At 42.1% G+C, this 11,027-nt stretch overlaps 1 protein-coding gene and 1 long non-coding RNA gene across 2 annotated transcripts in view; one reads left to right on the forward strand and one right to left on the reverse strand.

Annotated features, from left to right (window-relative positions):
* The window catches only part of LOC116695664 (uncharacterized), an 813,105-nt gene that overhangs the window by 718,032 nt on the left and 84,046 nt on the right, over positions 1-11,027 (forward strand). The gene's annotated exons all lie outside the window — the stretch shown is intronic.
* Positions 1-11,027, reverse strand: part of LOC116695626 (peroxisomal sarcosine oxidase) — a 115,457-nt gene that overhangs the window by 146 nt on the left and 104,284 nt on the right. The window lies entirely within an intron of this gene.

Below are 11,027 nucleotides of genomic sequence, written 5' to 3' on the forward strand. Positions count from 1 at the left end.
TGAATTTTTATCCGAATTTGCAGAGTTTCTGTCAAACTTAGTGCTAAAAACGGACAAAGTTATTATTCTGGGGAATTTTAATATTCATGTGGACGATGAGAATGATAGCCTTAGCACTGCGTTTATCTCTCTATTAGATTCCATTGGCTTCTCTCAAAGTGTTCATAAACCGACTCACCGTTTTAACCACACCCTCGATCTTGTTCTGGTATATGGTGTTGAAATTGAACATTTAATAGTGTTCCCACAGAATCCCTTCCTATCTGACCACTGTTTGATAACTTTTGAGTTTATACTGCTGAACTACACGCCATTAGGCAAAACCTCTATACAAGATGTCTATCTGATAGTGCTGTAGCTAAATTTAAGGATGCGATTCCGTAGCATTTAATTCATTACCAAGTCCCAAAGTAACGGAGGACTCCTATGCTATTAGTCCCTCCCAAATCGATCATTTTGTTGATAGTGCAGCAGGCTCGCTACGAAGACTCTAGATCTGTTGCACTCTAAAAAAGAAGATAATAAAACAAAGACGGTTAGCTCCATGGTATAACACTGAAACTCGCAAATTAAAGCAAATATCACGGAAACTTGAGAAGATCTGGCGCTCCACCAAACTGAAACAGAAAGGATCCCTACAGGGATCGACCTTCTTGTTAAAGAGCACCATCCTTGATGTTTAACCCAAAACAGCACCGAAATCACCACCGCCAAATTCACCTGACTCCATGTAAATAAACAGTACTTTTAGCGTGTATAGAGCCAGCATATTTCCACATGTAAACGAGGGAAAAACAAGATGGTTTTTCATAGTTTTATTTAGTTTTTGTCGACTTTGAATGAAGTGTGTTTTATGATGATTATTTGCTATTACGTTGCCAGACACCTAGAATAATAATCAGAGCCTTTCCGAATACCAAAGTTACTCCTTAAAAACTGCCTCTACATATAGGACACTCTGCTCTAGTGAACATTAGTATTGAACGTAAATCATAAGTGGCAGAATCATCAAAGATGTTTGTAATTCCTCGGATCCTGGGCTGGGTTAACATTCTCAAAACCATGCAAACCCCATGTATTCATGATTTGCTTGTCTGTTGTCAAAGAAAGACATTTATGTGATCTATAATGATGGCTGTAATACCAGTGGGTAGTGTAGCAATATATGTCATTGACTGACTGAATGATGATTGATGATGGACTGATGAATGACTGCCTGACGGACTGATATGACTGCCTGCATGGACTGGATGATCTGACTGACTGACTGACTGACTGACTGACTCCTGCCAGCATGTGTATTTTGCCGACCCACTTTTGTTACTTTTGCCAAAACTTCTTTAATGTTTTTTTTATGTTTTGTTGCTTTTGAGACCTTTTTAGTTGATTTTTACTATGATTTTACTATTTCTGACTTTTTCTTCTTTATGTCCACAAAACTGTAAGTGAGAAGACTATAAGACATGCAATGATTGATAAGATTCTCATTTTCCAGTATGGCCCTGACGTGGACTTGGGTCGTGGGTTGGTAGAATTGCATTTCCCCCCCGACTCATTTCCTGGTTCTCCTTCTCTATAAACAACATTAAATCAAGGAGAGGCTTATCTTTTCCTGCTACAGATTTCCCACCGTGGTCGGAAAGCACAGGGGAGACACTTTGTTTCTCCCACAATGCCTGTGTCAAACTGCGATTAAGCATGTCCGATGGTTATACATTAAATCTTCTACACCGGCATCAGACTTGCCAAATGACATCACATTCTCCTCTACTGTGATATACATCACACTGATTGGTTTGTCCTGCAGAGAAATCAAGAAACTGTGACACACTGCACACACACCGTTTTCACAGGAAGAGTGGAAACATGAGACTATTAAAAATCTCTTCTCAATATCTCAGTCACTGAAACCCCTCAGGACAATCCATTCCCACCAAGCATTTGTCTCGGCCCCCTCAGCCAACAGCTGCCGGGTGGGGGTGTCTGAAAGAAGTAGACGGAGGCAGCACATTCATTCTCTGCGTGGGCCTGTGGCTGGAGTGAAGTGACGTGATGCGGTAGAATCATGGGCTCATCAGTATGTGATTTCAAACAACAATGAATTGAAACAAATCACAATTATTTGAAGATGATTTGTCAGTTCATACCAGTTGAGAAGCCAGGATGTCTTTTTCCTCCTATAGGTCATTCCCCAAAATGAAATAAACTGTACGAACATACCTCTCCATGTTCTCCTCATACACTGTAAGCTTTTGCCTTTAATCTGCATATTGGCCAGGTCAAACATTTTGTAATGAGCTGTTTTTGTGAAATAATGAAATATAGTAAATATTCTCCCAATTAAGAGAAAATATTCCATATTGTAAATACAATAATATATCACATATTGAGTGAAGGCCATCATGATGTTCAGTTACACCCTGAGGCCTGAAGAGAGTGTGATACCTTATTGGGTCTTAATTTAAAAAATATATTTTTATTATTATTATTATTACCCACAACCACAGACACCGGGAATCCTTAAACACCCAGTGTCAAGCTGTGCTGTCATAACACTAACATCTTCTCTCTCTCTCTCTCTGTGTGTGTGTGTGTGTGTATATGTGTGTGGACAGCTCAAAGTGTCCTTGAAGGCTAGCAGAGTGAGACCCAAGATGTAATCTTTCTTTGCTGATCAATATTCAATCTAGTATTTTGATATGTGTGAGGAATGTTCTCTGCATTTCGTCCTTCACTCAACTTCTGACTTCAGGGAGCAGAGAAAGTCCTTCTTGTGGTTTAATCAGATATGAGCATCAGGACATCTTACACTGCATCAGAAAATGTCAAAGTATACTTATTTAGAAAAGTAGTATTTTACAAAAAGTATTTCCAATGGGCATGTGCAATACATTCTTGTGTCCTACCAGCGCCACATTAAGACAGTATGCAGTCTGGGTTCAGTCTGCTTCAGTTACCTTTACACTTGCTTTGATTATGAATATCTTTTACCTGCTTTTTTTTTAATTTCTAATGGACAAATGAACGCATACAAAGAGTTTGATAAGAGTTTGACAAGCATAGAAGAATATGATAATGCAGACTCTTACGTTACCATAGAAACAGGAATACACAACTCCTGCTGAGTAGCAGCTGTCTGCCAGCTGTAAGTACATGCAACACACACAGCACATGACACAAGTAGCATATGTTTAGCTCGCAGTGCTAACTTAAGATATATTAATATTTCATATCCAGATGAAAATCCATCCCGATGGGGAGGGGGATTTGGTTCAATATGTCTTTTACTATGAGGTCTACTATTCTGTCATGACGTGCTATGTACATTCCTTTGTAGGCATAGCAGCCATTTAGGATGTGTGACAGTGTTTCAGTGATATGTTCTGAGGTGTGATGTGAGTAGAGAAAGGTTGAGTCTGGTGGGGAAGACTTGTAATTCTGGCTTCTACTGTAAATGTGAAAATGTCCTCATTGAGTGCAGAGTTCTTGAGAAATAAGTGAGACACAGAGTGATCAGCAAAGGGAAGATATGCAAGTTTTCCGTGAGGTTTCAGTCCAGTCCAGTCTGACCAGACCCCAAAACCAGTAGAGTGCGTATAGAGTTTCCCGCTGTTTTTTCTTTTGAATCCTAGGCAGTGGGGCTCTGACTCCCTGGCCAATACAACCTTGCATCTTCTTAGGTCCAGGAACAGGGAGGATCAAGGATGAAAAATAATGTCACGGGTTCTGTGTGTGTTGAATCTAAACCATTTTCGCATTGAGATCACTGTTTTGTTATTTATTTCACTTAGGACTTTCTGCTGGATGTGAGTTTTGAAGAACAGATGTTGCACTTTTGACAGTGCTACCTGTCTGATAGCCTCCAACGTCATAGTCAGAGGAAGTGGGCAAACCTAGATGTAAACTGGGATAAATATGCTGTTTACTTGTTCCTTCCATTCTCCTGCAATGTTTATCAACAGTGACAAACAATTATAAACAATACAATGAGACTAGAAACGCGTCCCAGGGCCGAAAGATGGGAGGGAGGGAGACAAAACAAACAGCAGAAACAGACACACACACAGACAAACACAAAGACAAGGGACCAAACACCTACGCAAGTTAAAGCAAAGACTGTAGCACAAGGCAACAGCCCAGACCTCAAACATTCAGCAATGCTCAGCCAAGTGTCAAGAGTCTGTCCTGGCGTAGAGAGTTCAATAAACACTACATCCAAGAAGAAAATGGTCCATGCATGGATAGACAAGTCATGAGGTGGTTTCCAGCGGGTTGCAATCATTTTCTTCGCTGTAAGTCCAGCAAATACAGCACGTTTTTGAGTTCCAGAGAGTTGAAAAGCTGACAGATCATTCAGAATAAAGACATTGACTGTAACAGGCAATGCTTAGTAACATTAAACAAGGTGGGATTTTGGATGCAACATTGTTCCAGAACTGACCAACGGGAGAGCACTCCCAGTAGGTTGGGAGCCAGAGCCTACAGCTATCAGGCTCCTCTCCTGTGGGACCAGCTCCCAGTCTGGGTTCGGGGGGCAGAAACCGTCACCACATTTAAGAATAACCTGAAATCCCTCGTCTTTGATGAAGCTTATAGTTAGGGAGTGAGAAACTGCAGCATCCGCCTAGCCAGACCCACCGGCTTCTCTTCATAGTTGTCAGATTCATCTACCATATAATCAATAATATCATAAAAGTGGGGGAGGGAGGCAGGCCAGTAAAGCCCAATCCGATCCTGTCTCTCCTAGTTGGGTTGTTATAGTTCTGGACTGCCGGGGGACTTCCTTTGACACACTGAGCTCCTCTCTCCTCTATCTTTCTATTTGTGTGCATCCCTTCCCAGAAATGCTTGTTATAAACCTATTTCTGGGGAGTTTACTCCCTGGAGTCCTTGTGTTTTCTTTTTTCCCAGCATATTTCCTTGGATTAGGATGGCAACAATATCTTGGTTGTAGCCGTGGTCCTGCTGAACTCCCTGCTACACCCTGCTACGCCCTACGATGCCCTGCAATGTCATGCTATGACATGAACTACTACGACTACCATTTGTAGTCACTGTTCCATTATCTGTATTGTGCCTATTATTGCCACTCTGCATCACACCCCCACCGGCACCGTCAGACACCAGCCACCAAGAGCCTGGGTTTGCACGAGGTTTCTTCCTAAAAGGGAGTTTTTCCTTTCCACTGTCACACTAATTGCTTGCTCGTGGGGGAATTACTAGAATTTTTGGGGCTTTGTAAATTACAGAGTTTGGTCTAGACCTACTCTTTCTGTAAAGTTTCTCAAGATAACTTTTGTTATGATTTGATGTCATAAATAAAATTGAATTGAATAGATCATGTGAAGATATGTGCCCTGTGCTTTTATTGAGCAGAAAGTGCATAAAGGACTGTTAATTATTTTCATGTGGTGCATTTTCACAGGGGTAATCTATGTCCTATGAATGAAATTGTAGTGAATCTGCTGTTGGTCTGGATTGTGTGATCCTTCTGGAATACTCCACTATCATGCCAGTCGAGATCAATTCTCAGGCCTGGGCAATCCCTTCCGGATAAGATGGATAGGCAAAGGGGTCTGCCAGGGGACACCGTATGCCTTGAGTGTTGATCTCAATTGAAGGTAAAAGAAGAAAAGAGGAACGTGGTGGATTGAATGCGTTCTGTAAGTCAGAAAAAGTTAATAGGCCAACCTCGCTAAAAATATCTATTAGACAATGAAGCTCCCTTTGTTCCTATTGTGGGACAGTTATCGACCTCCCATCAATCAGGAGTGCTGTATTAAAAAAAAAAGCCAATTAAAAGCTATATGGCAATATGTTCCAGCCGATCTCCAAGTCTTGATAAGATATGAGATAATGGGGCCAAAGCATAGCTGGCACTGTTTGTTAGAAACATTGACAAAAAGAATGTTGAGTGACTAATGCTCTGTCATATCACTTCGTGAGGTACGCAAGCAGACACATCTGGGTTAAACCAAGTGAGGAGGGGGCTTGAATCGACATGGGGAGACCCATCCATTGTTCCATATCTTTCAAAATGTTGCTTAGAGCAGCATAATAGTAATGTTAAACAATCTGGTTTAAGCAGGGGTAGATCTCAGTGCCTAAATATTTAATCTGCTTAACGATGGGGACGCTAGCAGATTATGCATTTAAATGAGGCAGTGCAGACTTATTACTTACTTATATGACCAGTTAATTTTAAAGCCTGATAAGCTTCCATACTCCTTGCATAAAGATAGAAGGTAAGGAAGAGACTGAGATAGGCTTTCTAAAAAGACCAAAACATCGTCCGCTGTGTATTGTTTTGTATTACGAAAACATATTGGTGATACCATAATCGATTGGCGAATAGCTTGAGCCAGCGGCTCTAGAGAAATGACAAATAATGCAGAACTCAAGGGGCAACCTTGGCAGGAGAATCTAGAAACTGTAAATAAAGAGGAGGAGGTGCGTCCGGTTAAGACTCGGGCTGAGGGATTATAATAAAAAACTTTTATTCAATTCAATTCAATTCAATTTTATTTATAGTATCAATTCATAACAAGAGTTTATCTCAAGACACTTTACAGATAGACCACACTCCAGAATTTACAAGGACCCAACAGTTCTAGTAGTTCTCAGAGCAAGCAACAGTGCGACAGTGGCGAGGAAAAACTTCCTTTTAGGCAGAAACCCCGGTCAGACCCAGGCTCTTGGTAGGCGGCGTCGACGGGCCGGTTGGGGCCAGAATGAAGAGTGGCAATAAACAAAATAGAAAAAATTAGTAGTTGTAGAAGTTCTTTGTAGTAGTTCATGGCATAGCAGGACGCTGTGCGGATTACAAGGCACAGCAGGACGTAGGACGTAGCAGGACGTAGCAGGACGTAGCAGGACGTAGCAGGGCAATGCAGTGTAGCAGTTGAACATGGCATCACAGAAGTGTAGGGACCATGGCGACAGTGCTACCCTGATTTTGGAGCCTCTCTGATCCAAGGGAACATGCTGGGGAAAAAAGAACATAAGGACTCCGGGGAATGACTCCCCAGAGCTAGGTTAGTAACAAGCATTCATCATACCAACATAAGTTTTACCAAGGCCCATCACCTCTAAGACTGACCAAAAATGGCCATTCAAGTCTCTCAAAGGCTTTCATTGCGTCAAGAGAAATGTAACAGTCTCTATCTCTTCATGTTGTTGCAGGAAAGAACGTTGGGTTAGGTGGCGGCATGTCCAGGTACCAGGGTGGGGGTGGAGATCCTTGTTACGACTTTGATTTAGGCGTTTCTTATTGTAATAAGTCTGTATGTCTGTTTTGTTGTCTTCAGGGCAGGGTGGAGGCTCAGGATTGCCACTGTTATTGAGAAGGACTTGAATCGCTTTAGATCTTTTATGCTGCCAAAGATATTTATTCCTGCTCACCTTCTTGCGCAGCCGGACATAGGTCACTTCTGTCTCCAGGGAGGGTAAGATGGTTTCACACAAGTAACTCAGCTGTTCGCCAATTCAGTCAGTTGTTGAAGCCTGTGTTAAAATTACGGGATCTCAGCGGAACGTCTTCAGGACTCTTGCCTCATATTTCAGAATTTGTAATCTGAAAGGTTTACTTCTGTGGCTTTCAGCAGTAAAAACCTTAGTTCTTGAAGAATCTTCTGCAAAGCAATGTCGTGAGATGGTGTTCAAGCAATCCCTGTAGGTTTTATCATGGATCTGGAAAGCCATCCAATGCTGTTCCGACAGCGAAAGGACATACTGCTGGAAGGCTTGGAAGCTCCTCTACCGGTAGATGTTCACGGAAAGGATAATAAGGTGGAAGCGGCAAGTAGGTACTCCCTGTGAGTAGTGCTTTTTTGTGTGCATGCTTGAGTTTCTCGATCAAACATATAGTCCACAGAAGTTGCCAATGTATCATAGCCACACCTATTTCATTAACGATGGCAATTACAACAGGTGTGGTTGTTTAGATTTTGCAAAAAACAACAGTTTGGTGTTAACCTGCACACCACCTGCAACCAGCTGCCATCTTGGCACACACACACACACACAGGCTAAATGCATGGGTGGTGTCGACCAGGGGTTTTTCATGTCAGCTGTTTATATTCGCCTCCCCCTGCTTATTTTGAGTGTTAATTTGATTAACTAATTCTATGACAGATTAGTTTAGTTTTAATAACACAAGGTATGTACTAAACTCACTCAGAACGTAAAAACTATTGCTGACTCTAGAACATGTTATTTCATTTTTTTTCTCCCCAACCATCTGGGGACCACCAGGAATTATCTTGCAATCCCCAGGGTGAGAAACACTGGTATAGAGTATATGATAGCCATTCCCATGCTTACTTATGTCACAAACGTTGTTGCAGCAATTTTTGGGGTTGATTCCCAGTTGTTACACAGATTCGGTGTTAAATTTAATTTCTTTTTACTGCTGCAGAATAAATAAAAAATCTTTGGAAATTCCTCTAAAATACCACATTAAAGCGTAACTCTCGCCAGAGAAAAATCCATGCTGGAATTTTATATCAAAACCTTCTGACATTTGGAGATTTCTGTAAGCACTGCATTTATTGGCAAAGGCCTACAATGGGGACTTACATCATCATACATGAATATCAATGAGCTCACACCCAATTTATGCAACTCAAAGACTGTTTAGGGCCCCTGTATGCATAAATACTCAAACACCATTTGAGAATAGGCGGACACATTTTTGCTGCAATGTTTTGCCTCAAACTGAATGGGAATAGCATAAAGTTGGCATGTGTGTAAGGGTGGAGATAAAACCCATTTTCATTGTAATATCTTGAGATCAGAGGTGAAATAACCATGGCAGTATTTCACTGGACTAATTAGTCTATATACACAATGTTCCACTTCCCTAATTGCTCTGGTGCAGCTGGAAATTCCACCGGATGTCTGTATTTTCGGCCGGATGTCTTTACTGTATGTACTTTCCTCATCCTTTGTGATGGCCTTCTAAACTCCGCTGGAATTATGAAGACTATGGTTAACTACACGTCTGCAAGGTAAATCCAGACAGCTAGCTAGACTGTCAAATCTGAGTCTACAACTTTTGAAAGTACATGTTCCACCAAAACAAGTTCCTTCCCGAGGCTTTTATGCAGAGGCACCGTGGCTCTGTCTGGCGCATAGCTCCACCCAAGACGATTGCGATTGGTTTAAAGAAATAAACAATTGCAGAATGCTGTGTGGACTATCCAGACCTTCCTGCACACAGGAAGGTCTGACAAAGCAAGATTATGGGCCAATCAACTGGGAATTCTCTTGGGCCTATTCCGTCCAGTCTGAGATTTGCTAGATTATCTAGTGGCCAGTAGATAACCTGCAGTTTTAAAGCAGCTCAGTAACTTCAGCTTGGTTTAAAGACATAAAACCGACAAAGAAAAAGACAGACATCTAATTTTTTAGGTAACACATTAACATCACATCACATTTACAGAGGGCTACTTCCAAGCAGTTTACTACACCATCTGGTAATTAGCAATAATCACAGCAGTAGATGGCCTGGTACGCAGGGAGTGATAAGAATGATTGCACAAAATTCATAACTAACAACTAAAAGAATCACCAGACCTCCATTAGATATAAGTTCATGTAAATACAGTGGCATCTGGCCAATGCATTTTAATAGTTATTAAGCATCCATAGTAAGGCAAGATGAATTCTCTTCTCCTCTCTCTCTTGTATTCTGGAAAATACGTAGGTACTGGATGGTTGGTCTCATGCAGTTTTCTCTTCATGGGTCAAACACGTTGCACTCTTCATCTGTGGCTCCCTGCCTGCAGTACAGTCCCACTGACAAGCAAAAGCCAGCAGGAAGCAACCAGAGGAAAAGTCAGATCATCTGTGGAGCTGGTAAGTGAGAGTGAATTCTCCCTCTGTGGCTCACCTATAGGGAAACCTCCCCAAACAGCAGTTGGACGGGCGGCTGCTCAGCTCCACCTCTCATACACCATCAGCTCAGCGGCTTGGCGTGTCAAACGCTGCTGTGCTGCCTCAGCACTTCCAGAACGGGGGAAATGGCAATTTCAGGCAATTCTCTCGGGTGTTAATACCTTGTATTTCACTTCTGTCTGGAATGAAATGAAAAAGTCCCCTTCCCTTAACGGCCTTTCTCTCTTTGAATTAGTTTAAAAATGAAACATAAATTATTCCAATCTATCTTTTTTTTCTTCTTTATCCTCTGGCTTGTTTTCCTAGAAATCCCTCTGAAAGATTGCAGATTACTGTCTGCAACCTTTGTCCCTTCTTAATCAAAACTACTTGCAGTATTCATGAGCTGAATGATAGAAATTGGCCTTTCAGCCACTACAGCACATCTCTGCTGGCAGGGAGGGAGAAGGAGAGGGAAAGGTGTGGAAAGACAGACTGAGCTGATGGAAGGAGGGAGTAATGACGGGAAGGCTAGCATAGCTTATCCCCAGAGAGAGACAGTGACAAGAAGATGCTGTAAAAACACGCAATGTTTCAATGTTTCCTCCTGGCTGCCTTGTAACCGAGCTCATTACCCTTCCAAATGCGGCTGCTGTTTCCCTCTTTCCCCTCGGGCTCCAATGCTGACAGGCCATCTTGTTTTTTGGCTGACTCGCAGTCGTTGCCTCTGACCTTGTGTCAAGCAAACGGCTGACAGCCCTCTGAACTGTCATCTGCTTTGGAGGGTGAAGCTGCTCAATAGTGAGGAGGGATGGGAGCATGGGGAAACTGGTCAACCTGAAGGCCTGAGGCCACAGCCTGCAGCCAGGACGCATCACTGAGAACCCTGAATGCTGTTTCCACGGGGTCTGGAATCCTCCAGTGGCACTCCAGCTCCAGGAATGGAAGGGTTGTTGTCATTGTTTCTCTCACTGTGTTTGCAAATCTCCTTTCTTTGTTTTTGTGATGTATTGTGGGTTATTGAATCTTTTTCAAATATATATATACCATTAGTATTTTTTGACGATGTTTGATTTCCAGGATTGTCTTTCTTTGTTGCTGTCTTAACCTCCGGTGGATTTCTGAGGACTATGGTTACCTGCTCCTCAGAT

Source organism: Etheostoma spectabile, chromosome 9 (assembly GCF_008692095.1).
Source record: "Etheostoma spectabile isolate EspeVRDwgs_2016 chromosome 9, UIUC_Espe_1.0, whole genome shotgun sequence".
NCBI classification, from domain to species: Eukaryota; Metazoa; Chordata; class Actinopteri; order Perciformes; family Percidae; genus Etheostoma; species Etheostoma spectabile.